General features: G+C 34.3%; 1 protein-coding gene and 1 non-coding gene across 12 annotated transcripts in view; both read left to right on the top strand.

The window, feature by feature from the left end:
* LOC105427296 (chromatin assembly factor 1, p105 subunit) overlaps nucleotides 1–15,459 on the top strand; it is a 798,730-nt gene that overhangs the window by 319,390 nt on the left and 463,881 nt on the right. The window lies entirely within an intron of this gene.
* TRNAT-AGU (transfer RNA threonine (anticodon AGU)) lies at nucleotides 13,690–13,761 on the top strand. Its single transcript has one exon. It is a non-coding gene; the product is annotated as a tRNA-Thr (tRNA).

Raw genomic sequence — 15,459 nt, 5'->3', positions numbered from 1 at the left:
GGTCCCACGCACAATATGCGGTTGTCATGTGTTTTAAAATACGCGGATTTTAATACGCGGAACGATGCGTAAAAATACAATGCACAGTTACAGATATAATTCATTAATTGCAAGGATGATTATAAAATTATCATGTCTTAATTATAGCGCATTGAATCAAAATTGTGTATGTTATTTATACTCTAAAATAGAAATAAAATAAAATAAATTGTTAATATTCTACAGGTTGAGTAAAAAGTTCTTAACCAATAAAATATCTCGAAAGCAAGATATTTGAGAAAAAATATTTCAAAGACATATATAAAAGTTGTAGAGTTTCAATATAGTACGAAGAAGTCCTCAAGGTCTTGAAATATTATATTTAATCGGTCTCTTTATTCATTACTCCTGTATTGTAGTAGAAAAACCAAACTTTAAGTTGTAACTTAAAAATTGTTGTTTCATAGGATTACAAATAATAAATGTGCGTAAAAGATTTACCTATTTTTTTAAATCCTTTCCTATAAAAATGAAAATATATCGTTCAAAATTAATTGGAACGTTTTATTTTACATTCGCAGTATTTGTGAAGAAAGAACAAAACAAAAAAGAGAAATTATTGAATAAATGCAATAAACTACTAATAGTAAAAAAATATATTTAGTTGATGAGAACTATTATGGTTATATTGTAATACATTATAATTTGTTCACAACATGTATTTTCATGTTGATAAATGATGAGTAAAATGTCAAACTTTTTGATGTATATTTTATTGCATATACATTGAATCTATTTTGCAAGTAGCGTTACACTTTGACTGCCGAAGAAACTATATACGAAGTACATTTGCGTCTCATTAATGCATTAATCTTATCAATAATATACAAAACTATGCGTCAGCAAATTCCCTCATAGTGTTGCAACAATAAGACATTATGAGATATAAATATATTTTAGCTAATAAGATACACTAATCATTGCAATTAGCTGGTCTACAATCAAAGTTGAATGAATGATATTTTGTAAATGCAATTTTTTAATCATTATTTGTTTTCAATTGTCCAAAGTATTCAGTACATACTTTGACATATCGCCAAAAATATTTAACTGATTTTAACGGTTAATCGGATTTTTATAATAACAATAATAATAATAATAATAGTAATAATAATAAATTCATTATTATTATTACTATTATTATTATTATTATTGTTATTATAAAAATCGTATTTCAAAGTATTTAATACACTGTACTGACTTGCTTTCTCGCGTAGTCTGCACATATGAGACGAATCCGTTCAGCGAAGAATCGAGCGCACAGACGAATAGAGTGTATGCATAAGAATTTATAATTATTTCTCAAAAATGATATTTCGGAAAATAAATTTATCATATACTATTGAATTCGTATAAAAATAGCTTTTAACTTGGTCATTAAAAATTTTTAAAATTAAAAAGATAGATATGAAGTGGAGGGGGAAATTTTAAAAAAAAGTTAAAAAAAATTTTATTTATTTCCGCTTGAAACGATTCAACTTTTGTATAAAACTTTTTTTTGTATTTGTTATAATTTTGACAATATTCTCCTTGAAAGAAAAAAACCGATTTTTTTTTAGAGTTTCACCCCTTTAAGATACAGCTCAGCATTTATAAAAAAATACATGTTTCTTATTTTTGTTAATATTTTAACATATTCGAAGCTCATTAAAATTATGGTGGAGATACTTTCGTGTTTTCTCTTGTAAATTCATTCCAAAGATGCTCAATAGGATTTAAGTCCGTATATTGAGCAGGCCATTCCAAAATTTGCATTTTTTTGGCAGACAGATATTTTGATATTTTGAAGAATGTTTTGGATCTCTATCGTATTAGAAAATTCATCCATGAGACATATTATTCTTGATATAAGATAGCATTTACTTTTTCAGTATGTCTTTACAGTATGTCTTATACATAAAGCGATCACATCTTCAATTTCTATCAACGGACCTACTTCTTTATATGAAATCCCAGACTATGACTCCACCCGCATCATGTTTTACTGTTAGTATTTGATTAGTACTTCGAATTGTATCTGACACCAGCAAGACGTCACGCATACTTTTCCGTCACTTTTCCGTCACTTTTCCGTTTTCCGTCACTTCCAAACAGTTTAAACTTTGATTCGTCGGAGAATAATCCTTTTCTCCGATTCTGTACAGTTTCGATTTTCGGCAAATTGCAACAAGTTCTCTGATTCTTTTTACTGATGAAAAGTTTTTTTACATCAATTCAATCGAAAAGCCCAACATTCTTTAGACGTCTAGATACGACTCACATCAGCAAGATTCTCGTCGCGTAATTCTTGAGCAATCATGTCAGCAATCCTTCGAACGTCAATCATAGATTTTCTTTTTATTAATTTATCAACTCGCGTTATTATTTTCCGAGGCTTGACTATTTCGTGAACAGCAGCTACACTTCCTGTAGCCTCGAATTTATTAATGATATTGTTAACTGTGGTTTTATCTATTGATAACAATGCTGAAATTTTTCGTAATATTTTGTCTTCTCTTCAAAACAATTTTGCGTAGTCATATTTTTGTGTGCGACATGATGTTCGTTAGATGATTTATTGTAACTAGTTGTAAATAAATATCTAGATAACACTCTCAATGTAAACAAATATTTTGTCAGAGAATTCAGTTATAACTTGGCCCAATACTTGATATGATCACGAGTTTTTTGTTTTTTATTAAATAAAGAAACAATTTTGTCTGTTACCTTATAATTATCAACATTTATTTATAATAAAATATATTATTCTTTTCATAGTTAACCGTTTTTTTTGTTCATTTTCAAAATATAATTTCAAAATATCGAAAAAAGTCTGTTTGATTCGAAATTTTTGATCGCCATGTATATATGATATTAAAAAAAAATTAATTTGTAAATTTTATTTTTTTATATAATATTCTATATAATATTCATTAATTAAGTTCCATGTGACGCATCTTCGCACTTTTTTGTTTTAAATCGTTGTAACTTCCTAATTAAATTGACGATCCTAATTAAAATTTCTAGAGCGTACTTGATACCTAAAAGAACTATTCTTTTTAAAAATGTAACTGAAAAATAAAAAGGAATATCTCATAATAAAAAGCAAATATAAATGTTAAAAGTAAAAGTAAGAAAACTAAGATTTAATGACAAATGTTTAACAATAATTAATTTTATCTATCTTAATAAGTAGAATAAGTCAATAAAATAATCATCTAAATAATCAATAATAACTATATACTCCGATTATAAATTTAAATAAGGTAAGAGAGAAAAAAGACAAATTGAGATTAAAATATAAAAAAAGTGCTTTTTTCTTTTTTCGTGTATTTAGGTAAGGACATTTATTTTTTTTTTATTTTTATTTTTAATCTAATACGTATGTCGTTCTTTCCCGACACCCTTATCGCTGATTAAATTTTTAGAAAAAATAATCTTTCTTATCAAAATTAAAATTTGTAAATTATTATCAATGATTATAATGAACTATTTTTAATATTAACATTTTGTGAACATTACTCAGTTCACTTTATTAGGGCGAGAAACAATTTAATTTAACTTGTTCCTATAAATAATTATATACATTACTGGAGCTAGAGAGAGAGAGAGAGAGAAAGATTATGAAAGTAGGGAAAAGATATCGATTGACTGCGGTCGATCATAATTTAGCCGAATAATTTAAAAAAAATTGAAGGAATAGTTGTCTGTATTGTTAATTTAGATCATATTACGTTCATTATATTTAGTTTTTCTACAATGTGTAGATTACAATTTACATTAATCACTAGAGTTTAATAATTAAGAAAGGTCTCTCTTTCTTAATTTGAATGTGTATGGTGTGTGTGTGTGTGTGTGTGTGTGTGTGTGTGTGTGTGTGTGTGTGTGTGTGTGTGTGTGTGTGTGTGTGAGTGTATGTGTGGTTTACACAGCTCAAATATAGTTTCATTGTTATTGTAACCACCTTCTGCACACTAAGCGTCATATTCTTAAGTTTAATTTTTTAATTAATGCAAAAAACGCAACATTAAGCTCTCCGTCCTTCCTTCCCCTCTCTCTCTCTCTCTAATTAAAATTAACAGATGATGAGTCCAGATAATCGTATGACCATTATTTTTGAAGTTCAACATAAGTAACACAACGCCTTTTGTTTGAAACTACGCATTCTTTTTCTGATGTTCAGTCGAATTAAAATTGGTTCTTTATGATTTTTATTGAAATTGAGGAAAAGATGAAGAAACCGAAGAGTTTCAAAAATTTGATAGTAGAAAATTGCAGTTATAGAAATATCAGTTAGAAATAATTTGATAGTGAAGAATTTTTCGATGTTGTCAAGAGTACAAAAACTTGACTTGCAGATTAAATATTAAGAATGAGAAAAATGCCATGTTTATAATTTCGACAACAATGAAATTCGATCAACTTCAAGTTGCAATTATGCAGCAATTATGTGAGCATGACTTAACAATTCATGAGCAATGTTTGGAGATAAATAAAATCACTCTTAAACAACATTTTTTAAATTATAAAATATCTGTCACAGACTGTACTATAGTAAAGCAAGGTGAAATCATTGACATAAATTCTGACTAATATTTGCGAGCCAGCGGGAGATATCGACAAAATTGCAGAAATTCTAATTATAAATGGACTTTCAACAAGGTACAGTCCGTTTATAATTGCATGAGATTCTTATCATCATCATCATTAGCGCTACAATCCGGGATGCGTCTTGATTTACTTCAGGATATATCTCCAGCAGTCCCTGTCTCGCGCTTTTGTTTCCAACCAGCTATTTGTAACCGACGTAGATCTCCTTTGACATCCAGCCAGCGCATTCTTGGTCTGCCTCTCTTTCTACTATCCTCTGAGTTCTGTTCCAGGATTTGACCGGCTCTTCATCAGATCTTCTATATACATGACTCAACCATCTCAGTCTCGAGAGGCTGACAAACTTAGCGACGTTGACCTCAGAACCTTATAGATTTCGTAAAGTTCTTGGTTGTATCTCTTTCTCCATTCATCCTTCTCACAGATCGGATTATAAATCCTCCTTAGAATTTTTCTTTTAAATTTGAGGAGTGCTTCCTCATCCGTCTTGGTAGAGCCCAGTACTCGTATCCATATGTGAAAACCGGCCTAATTAAAGTTTTCATAAATATTGCACTTAACTCTTCTGGACTCCTTTGGATTAAAGCTGTTTAATCAACCCACAATAGCAGTTTGTCATCATGTTTGTCAGCACGGTTTGTCACCACGATACGTCTTTTAATCTCTGCCCCAGGATCGTTAGAACTGTTCACCAGCGTTCCCAGGTACATGAACTTCTTTACAATTTTAAAGTTGTAATCGTTCAATGTGATGCTTTGACCTATCTTTTTAGTCAGGTTGATCAAGGTAGAGGCAACTATCAGTTTAGTCTTGTGTTCGTTGATTACCAAACCCATCTTCCTGGCGGCCTCTTTAATTTTGAGGAAAGCTGCTTTGGCTTTAGGAATCGAGCGCCCGACAATATCTATATCATCAACATAGCTCAAGACCTGAATAGATCTATTCAGTATAGTGTCCCTACTCACTATATCCGCGCCACTCCTATCCCTGAGAAACATCTTTATTTCAAGCTTAAAAAGTTCGAGAGGACAATTACACCTGGATAGTAAACTATTTCGCAGAGATATCTCAGATTTTATAAAACTAAGCTCGGAATCCAGTACGAGCAGTAGGACACCTAACTGTGGATATGTTTCTCCTCCATTCTCAGCCTCCTGTATGCCTTCATGGCACTCTGTGTTTTATGTTTCTGCAGTGCTAGCTTGTATGCCTCGTTTTTTTTTGTTGGTTATGTTCTCACACTCGGAGTCAAATCAACTTTTATTCTTCCTGTGGCTCTCTTGGCCTAAACATGCCTCAGCGGTTTGGTGTCTACACCTAGCCATCATTCATCAATTTCCATTTTTTCATTCTGCTGTTGTAGTGCACGAAGATTTGCCTCGAGGTTCGCAGCATACGTTTCTTGCACACCAGGGACTTTTAGGCGCTCAATGTTGTAGGATTTGATTCTGGCTGCTCGTTGACATTTCGCGATAATCTGGCCTTCAGCTTGATTCCAACGAGGAAGTGATCTGATTCGTTTCCTTATAAAATCTGACATCAAGTAGGTCAGATATATAACGATTATCTATGAGAACATGATCAATCTGATTCTTCTTGTTACCATCTGGCCTCTCCACATGATTTTGTGGATATTCTTATGCTCAAATTTAGTGCTACTTATGAACATACTTCTCTATATCGCGAAATTGGCGAGTTTATTCCCATTATTGTTTGTTTTCTTGTATGCTATGACCACCAGCACATTCGCGCTAGATCTGCTCCCATCCTATTTGTGCATGAAGTCCCTTATAAAAATCTTAATGTCGTTCTTTGATCTATTGTCATAGAGCTTCTTCTAGACCTCATAGAATTCATCCTTGATCGAGTCCTCTTTTGTCCTTAGTTGATGCATGCACGTTTATGATACTCATGTTAAAGAATCTGCCTTTCACACGCAACCAGCATACTCTTTCATTTATCGCACCAAAATCCAATATCAGGTGACCTTCCTATCCATCACGAAACCAATCCCGAAAACGTGCTTCCAATTATGACAGTTATATACAATCTCTCTTCTGGAACATGCCTTTTCCGATCCATCTGATCTCCTGGATGGCAGTAATATGTGCTCTATATTTTTCAGGTCTTCCGTTAACATTTTCAGGGCCCCAGGTCGGTATAGTGATAGTATATTCCATGTGTACAGTCCTATGTTGTGTTCCTAAATCATTTATCATTGGATTTGCTTTGTTGTCGACATAGACTCCGAGCGGCTCCCTTTGGCAGTCTCAACGTTTGAATTTTTTATGGAACCAGAGTGTTAGCCCAGTGTCCAATCCTCCTCCTTTATCCAGAGATTCTTATACTGAATTGAAAATTTGACAGCACATTTGTTGATGGAAGAACAATGCTTATTGGAAACTGAAAAGATATCAACAATTCTTACTGCAGCAAAAATCAATAAGTCAAAGTTAAAAAAAATCTTCATTAACAAAAAAGCAACGAAAAATGTGAAAGCAGGTAAATAAAAAAAAAAATGCGGAATCACAACAAAGGAACAATCACAACAAAGGAGATTTCAAGTGTAAATGTCTAAAATTGTAAACCAAACGGAACATTGATACTAAAAAAGATTTTGAGTTTTAAGTTCTTAGTGCAAGTAAAAAATATTTTATTTCTGGATGTAACGTTTGGTTAGCAGACAGCACAGAATCAAAATACATAGAAAATGGTTTACATCATTTAGAGAGGACCCTACCCCTGAGATTTCAAAAAATCGAAATTTTTTTATTGCTTTAATCATTAATTTAAATCCTTAAGAATAAAGATTCGGAAGTGAAATTCAAAGTCAAAGTGATCGAGAAAGTGAATTTTCCGCCTCGCATCGCCCGGTGAGCAGCTGCGGCAAGTCACGAATATACACTCTCTTCCTACAAGCACAAACCATCAATGTCTAATGTTTTCAATGCAGTAAAGGCAATTTATAAGGAATTGAGTAAGGATGAACTATTGAATCGTTGTCTTGGAGGTACAAGCAAAATAGTAATGGAAGCTAATGCAAGTGTGTGAACGATAGTTCCAAAAACTCAAAATCTTAGTAAAAAAGCTCAGAAATTGCAGTAGATCTAGCTGTTTGCAATTTCAATGATGACTACAGAAGTTACTTGCAAATTATGAAAGTACTAGACGTCAAAATTGGCCGTAACTGTTACGAATTTTGGAAAAAGCATGATGCAGCGTGCAATGATGCGAAGAAAGCAGAGAAAAGTCTCACAGAGGAAGCAAAAGAGGTTAGAAGGTCGCTATTAGCAATCAAAAAGGAAGCTGACAAGGCTGATAAGTTGGCAAAATGTCAACCTTATGGAGCAAGCATCGCAGATTAATAGTAAGGAAATTTTTGCTGTGACACTGTATAATGTTTCAAAAACTTTAAACGCATTTTTCTCAAAATTGCATTTTCTGAAACGGTGTACATGATAACTCAAAAAGTTTTCATTCGATTGACTTCAAAGTTTAATTGAATATTCTTAGCAACATTCTTTATCGTCTGACGTAGGATTTTTGCAAAATATTTTGTAGTTTTTTTTAAATCAACAATTAAAGATAATTTTTTTCGAAAAAATTGCAACTTCTTTTCAAACCATCACCATTTCAAGAGAAATCAATATTTTAAAAAGTCAGACGATAACCATAACAGTGTAAATAATGTCATTTTTTTAGTTTGCATAAGTTGAACCGTTTTGCCGAAATAATGTACACCGCTTGAGTCCGTCTCATGAAAAGTGTTCCCATAATTGAATCAGGTGGCCGCCATTTTCAAACGAGATGAAAATATTATCGTTTACAATAAAGAATATGTATAATAAAACTCTTAAATTGGTTTTTTAATTATGTTATTCATTTTTCCTCAAAAGATTCACAAAGTTAGAACTAATTTTTGAGTGCCAGGGGTGGGATCCTCTCTTAAATCAATTCCGTCTCAATCCAGATTAGTGACGATTCATTTGTTGAAGCAACAAGCATAAGATTTATTGAAGTTATGTTATTACTTGATGGAAAATGACAGTACTCTTGTATTCTTGAAAATATTTTGAATATATTGAAAATAAAGAAAAATTTGTTTTCAATAATAAACAAAGAATTTAAGATTATTTTGTGTGAAATAATTGAAGTAAAAAATTCAAATTTCAAATTCAAAATTCAAATTTAATCGCAGCAGGTAAGACAACAAGTCAGTATAGACGCTTTTCAAACTTCGAATTGAAACAGGCTTATGTTTCATTAAATCCTGCTATGTTTTGGCACAAAAGATTAGGTCATAAATTTTTCAATATTTCAAAATATGGTTGATGATAGTTTAATTTCTGATTTAAAAATAATAAGAATTAAACAATACAAGGTAATATCAAGCTAAATTTTAAATAATTAGAGAATAAAGAATTAGATGTATAAATTTGAAATTAATTGCTAATATTGCGTGCCATTATTTTAAAGCAAAGTAAAAAAAATATACAAAGACAAACGTTAACAATGCGAATATTTCGCGTATGTCATCTTTTTGAACGGTACGCCACTATAGTAGCTCTCGCGTATGTTATCTTTTTTATATTTTTTTCAACCCTTTACATGAAAATGTATAAATAAATTATAATTTATTCATATATAACTCTATTCTGATGTAATTTCATAATGGGAAGCGTCCACAATCAGACATAAATCGCAGTACTACATTATTTACAATCCGCATCAACCGTGCCGTACAGCTACAGTGCCACGGAAAGTCCAGCCATACCTAAGAAGTTAACAGTGAAGTTAACAGTTGTCCATTATCCTGAATTGTCTCAATCCGAAGATTTTGATGTTTTTGCTAAATTTCGATATGAAATTTAAAATTAAAAGATTAAAATTTAATTAATTTAATTTTTTTTAGGATTAATAGGAAAATAGGAAAATAATTTTTTAAAATTTTGTTTTTTTTCTTGCATAATTTTCGATTCTCGGTATATGTCTTTTTGAATTTATATTTCTTTTTATTATTTCTAATTTTTCATTATCGCTTTCAGACGATGAAGAATTAATTCTCGTTGTAAGTGATACTGCTGCTAATAATATTTTTCTTCGACCTTGCTCCATTTTGCCGTTTGATTAGGTTTAACGCTACATTCACTATCGCTGTTCATGGAGTTCGCATTTGATAGCGCTATTTTGGCTCTATGAACGGAGTTGGTAACGTTAGCGTTGATAGCACGGCAACGAGCTTTCCGAACGCACCCAATATGTTGTGTATAAGGTGTATGCATAAGTTTTTTCCGGCTTAACTAAGAGATGTCGCCAGCGAAAAGTACGCAGCGTATTAATTTGACACATACATCATTTTGTTCGTCTGACATTTAAAACTACAAATACACACAAGTTGAGTCCGCCAAAAACTAGCGTCTTTGTTTTATCGTTCAGTGATCATGTCGAGTTTTGTGCCTGAAAAAGAACATTTGCGGCATTGCTTTTTTTATTTAATCAAAAGAAAAAGGCTGTTGAAAGTCATCGTTTGCTGGTAGAAATATATGGTGAACATGCTCCATCAATTAGAACATGTGAGACATGGTTTCGACAATTTAAAAGTGGTGATTTCAATGTGAAAGACAGTGAGCGCTCTGGTAGACCACAAAAATGCGAAGACGAGTAATTGCAGGAGTTATTGGATGATGACCCAACTCAAACTCAACGGCAATTAGCAGAAGCATTACATGTATCACAAGAAACAATCAGCAGACGTTTACGAGCAATGGGAAATATCAATAAACTCGGTAAATGGGTCCCACACGATTTGAATGAACGTCAAATGGAAAATCGCAAAGTCACTTGTGAAATGCTGCTTCAACGCCACGAAAGGAAATCATTTTTGTATCGAATTGTGACGGGTGACGAAAAATGGATTTATTTTGAAAACCCGAAGCGGAAAAAATCGTGGCTTTCACCTAGCGAAGCCGGTCCATCAACACCAAGGCCAAATCGCTTCGGCAAGAAGATCATGCTCTGTGTCTGGTGGGACCAGAGCGGTGTATTATGAACTGTGTATTATGAACTCTTGAAGCCCGGCGAAATCGTTAATACACAACGCTATCGCCAACAAATGATTAATTTAAACCACGCATTAATCGAAAGACGACCGGAATGGGCCAGAAGACATGACAAAGTGATTTTGTTACACGACAATGCGCCGTCTCACACAGCAAAACCAGTGAAAGACACTTTGAAATCGCTTGGATGGGACATCCTTCCGCACCCGCCGTACTCCTCAGACCTGGCGCCATCTGACTATCACCTCTTCGCATCAATGGGGCACGCGCTCGCAGAGCAGCACTTCAGCAATTTCGAGGAAGTTGGACAATGGCTCGACGAATGGTTTGCCGCAAAAGACAAGCAGTTTTTCTGGCATAGTATTCATAAATTAAAAGAAAGATGGGCGAAATGTGTAGAAGCCGATGGCCAATATTTTGAATAAAAAAAAATTAATTTCCCTTGAAAATTACGTGTCTTTTTTTACTAAAAAACCGGAAAAAACTTATGCATACACTTGGTAAAATAAACAAGACACGTGTAATACAAAAATCGAGTCGTGTGATGTAATAAAACCTCTCTTTTTTTCTTTTAAAGTATAGATAACGACACGGTGATCTAAGAAAGCGCAAGTTGTCAGAAAATATACTCCAACACACCCTTCTCAAATCGCGTGTTAATCTTCAAAATCTGCAAAATTTGCAGCCCCAATTCCTCTATACATCTCTCATGCGAGACACGTGGTAATGCTTTAATCAGGATAGCAGTAGTCATGTACGTCATAGGCACGTGTCAAAGTTCCAATTCTCCAGATGAAAACTTGTCGCGGACGAAATGGTATCGGACGAAATAATATTTATATGCTTTGTTTATGCATGATGAACGAGATCGGAAGTGTAATGCTTCGAGATTTTTAACAGAGAGACTAATCTTTCCGTATTTATCCAAGGCCATTTCAAGAAACAGATTTCGTAAATAAATAACTTCTTTAGCAGCTTCCAAGAGACTGACATACTTTGCTTCGATCGATGATAAGGCGTTCGTTGCTTCTGAAATTTTTAAGAAATCGCTATTCCTACATCTAAAAGATAAACCAGTATATGAATAACGGACGGAAGTATCACTTGTCCAATCAGCATCCGAAAATCCTTGGATCAATTCGCCAATCAAAGTGTACACTAGCGCTAGATCGGATGTTCCTGATAAATATCTCAGGACTCGTTTTGCTGCTGACCAATGTTCCGTCTGAGGATCGCTTGTATATTGCTAGTTTGGAGATGGTGTTAGCAATATCCGGACGGGTTGCTACTGTACATTAGAGATCAATCTACCGATCAATCCGAAGACATGGTTCACGATACGGCCATTTTTCTGGGTTTGAAACTTGATTCAATTGCTTCGATGGCTTGTGTAACATTATCTCAGAAGGCTACTTCGTTACAACCTTCTATCCTATATTTCTATTCTATATTTCTTAATATTTCTTAATAAGCAGTGCCTTAATGTAACCAATTTGTGAAAGTTTTATCATACCGTCTCTTTACTTGGAAATCTTGTAATAATTGATTCTTAATTTCTTGGACCCAAGTATCATGCCGTGCCGCCACAAGCAAATCATCGACATACACGGCCACGAGCATGATCTCGCCGTTGCGTCAGCCATAAAGACATGATTCGTTCACGGTTGATTTGAGTCCTAAGTTCTTTAATTTTTGACTTAGTTTGGTATGCTATTGCCGTTCAGCTTATCACAAATCATACAGAGCTCGTTTGAGACAAATATTTCCTCTTTCTTTGATTATCTTGAGCATAGATTGAGCACGAATGTGAACCTCTGAAATGATAGAAATCTTGGTAATTATCCTGTTCAGCATTTCCTCGAATAGCTCAGGTATTTTCATAATCACTTTTTCTTCAAGCTAACCATTTAAATAGACAATATCGAATTGCCATATCTTTAATCCAAGTTCAGCAGCAAGGATCATTATTATTCGTACAGTTTCCATCCTCGCCACGAGAGCAAAAGTTTGATGATAATCAATTCTTAAACGTTGACTATATATCCTTTGGCAACTATATCGGTCAATCTGACTGTCTGATCCGGTTGATATTTATTTGTCAATACGAACCTGCAATACGACCTGTAACCAATTACATTTTGCTCTTTGAACTTCTTAATGATATCCAATGCGTAATTTTTCAAGAGACTCATTATTTCATCTTCTACAGTTCTCTTCCACTCTTCACAATGTTCACCTTCAAGGGCCTCTTCAATAGATACTTCAGCCACGCCAGAATACATCTGGGTCGCCCTCTAGTTCCGGTGCGTAGAAGTCATGGTCTGTTTGGTGCTCGTCTCTGTTCTTCGAGCTATACCGCAGGTCCAGGGAATATCAAAAGGCATGATTGAGGAGTCTGATAATGCAGGACCAATTAGAAACAAGTCAACATGTTTTTGTGAAGAATTTTCGGAGGAATCATTGTTTACCTTCGTTGTATTTTCAACCGTCAATTTATCCCATACCGATAAATCTTCGAATGTGTCCCCTGTTTCTTCCGAACATCTCGAGCAATGATGATAAGATGCCTGCCCGGTAAGCAGGAGATCCAGGTTCGATTTCTGGCTGAGGTGGTATTTTTTCGCAAAATAATTACGAGTTTTCACGACTGGTTCGTGGTCGGGCCCCGCCGTGACGCACACCCTCCCTTCTTATTCGGGGGCTCGAGCCATGCTTGATGCAATCTCTCCTGTCGTGCTCCAGGAGGATTATTTGTATATTTGCTAATGGTGTTGGAGGGTGTCGCCGCTGCAGTCCGACCTGCATCCATCGAGTGAGAGACCAACATCGCTCTAGAGTACCGGTCGTGGGGATTCGAGAAAATATACATATATATATATATATATATATATATATATATATATATATATATATGTATATTGTAATATATGTATATGTGTGTATGTCATTGTATTGTTGACTTGTTGTTCTAAACACGTTATTGTGATAAATATCATCACATGCCTCGGTAATCGAAAGGATAAGATGCCTGCTCAGTAAGCAGGAGATCCAGGTTCGATTCCTGGCTGAGGTGGTATTTTTTCGCAAAATAATTACGAGTTTTCATGACTGGTTCGTGGTCGGGCCCCGCCGTGACGCACACCCTCCCTTCTTATGTTTCGATGGAATCCATACCCTGAAACCTTTTATTTCTCTGGAGTATTCAACAAAAATACCTTCTGAAGAGCTGATCGAGCTGAAAATTTGTCCTTCATTGGATCCTTATGCAAAACGAATACTCTTGATCCGAAAATTTTCAAGTCGTAACTCAGCGATTCATCTGTCCACTTTTCGAATGAAATCTCTCCACCTAGAGCGCTTGTTGGACATCTATTGTGTATGTAACAAGTAGTAGCGATAGCGTCAGTCCAAAAACTCGCCGCTAGGCCCGATTGAAGCATCAGACATCTAGTCATATCTTGCAAAGTTCGATTGAATCTCAACTACCCCATTTTGCTGTGGAGTAGGACGGACTGTCAATCTGCGCTCAATGCCATTTTTGGTGAGATACTAGTCGAACTCAGTATTACAGTACTCTCTGCCGTTGTCAAATTGCAAACATTTCACCTGTTTTTCAATCATTAGTTCCATCATAGCCTGATATGACTTAAACACTTCGAATATATCACTTTTTTCTCGCAAAAAATATATCAGCCCATCTTGTACAATCATCGACGAAATATTGCGTGCTATTTGCTGCCATTGTGCGATCCAATAACATCTCAGTGCATGATTTTTAATGGTTCATTGCATGATTTTCAGTCTCTTGGAAAAGGCAATGCTGTCATTTTTCCTTTTAAACATATCGTACATTGCATTAATTGATCAATGTCTTTCAAGTTTACTCTTGATGAAACACGATTTTTAATTGAACATGCGAGATCTCGTGCATTTAGACCTAATCGATAGTGCTATTTCAATAGTTCGAAGCGCTCTATCACGGTTGTGATCTTTCACGTATTCGACATTTTCGCGAATGTAATATAAATCTCCCTTATGATCCGCTAAGTCTCCGTCACGATTTATCACTCGTGCTTCACGCTCATCAAAAATTACTTTACATCCCGTGTCCGTTGTTTTTGCCACCGAAACCAAATTTGTACGTAAATTAAATATATACATTATTTATACATATTTATACATGTATATATATTTATATACATTATACATACATTATTATTTCGAAATTGTACTCATTGTTTTTCTTGTTCAATTATAATAGTAATTAGAACATCTCCTTTGCCTTTGATCTCTGCAACAGCACTTGCGAGGCTCAATCTGTTCCTATCGGAATCGCACATCCGTTGAAAACGTCCCTCGTCACTGCACAAAGATGTGCAGTGCAGCCACTCAAGAATCCAGGATTGAGCAGCAATTCCACATCTGCCTTCAAATGTCTCTTCGATTAGTATAGTCATGTGACAAGCATATAACTCGTCAACAGTATTAGCTGACTCTTGGCTTTTCTCTGGAGTTTTACATTCCCTTCTGTTCGGGCAATTAGGTCTTTTGTGCCCTACTAACATCACAATCGTAACATCTCTCAGTTTTATTGCCATTTTTTATTTCCTTTTTATCAGTCTTCTTTCTCTTAGGACGTTGAAATTTCTTCGGTTTACCTTTCTTTACAGCAAGAGCAGTGACAATCTCTCCTCCCCCTTGCTTTCTGACTTCTGTCTCTTTCATAATCTTCACTCTTAACACCTCAGTGGTGGGAAGCTCATCTCGGGAT

This window comes from Pogonomyrmex barbatus, unplaced genomic scaffold (assembly GCF_055798465.1).
Source record: "Pogonomyrmex barbatus isolate J1 unplaced genomic scaffold, ASM5579846v1 scaffold22, whole genome shotgun sequence".
Classification (NCBI taxonomy): domain Eukaryota; kingdom Metazoa; phylum Arthropoda; class Insecta; order Hymenoptera; family Formicidae; genus Pogonomyrmex; species Pogonomyrmex barbatus.
Note: the sequence above shows the minus strand (reverse complement) of the source record. Positions and strands in the feature narration are given on the sequence as shown.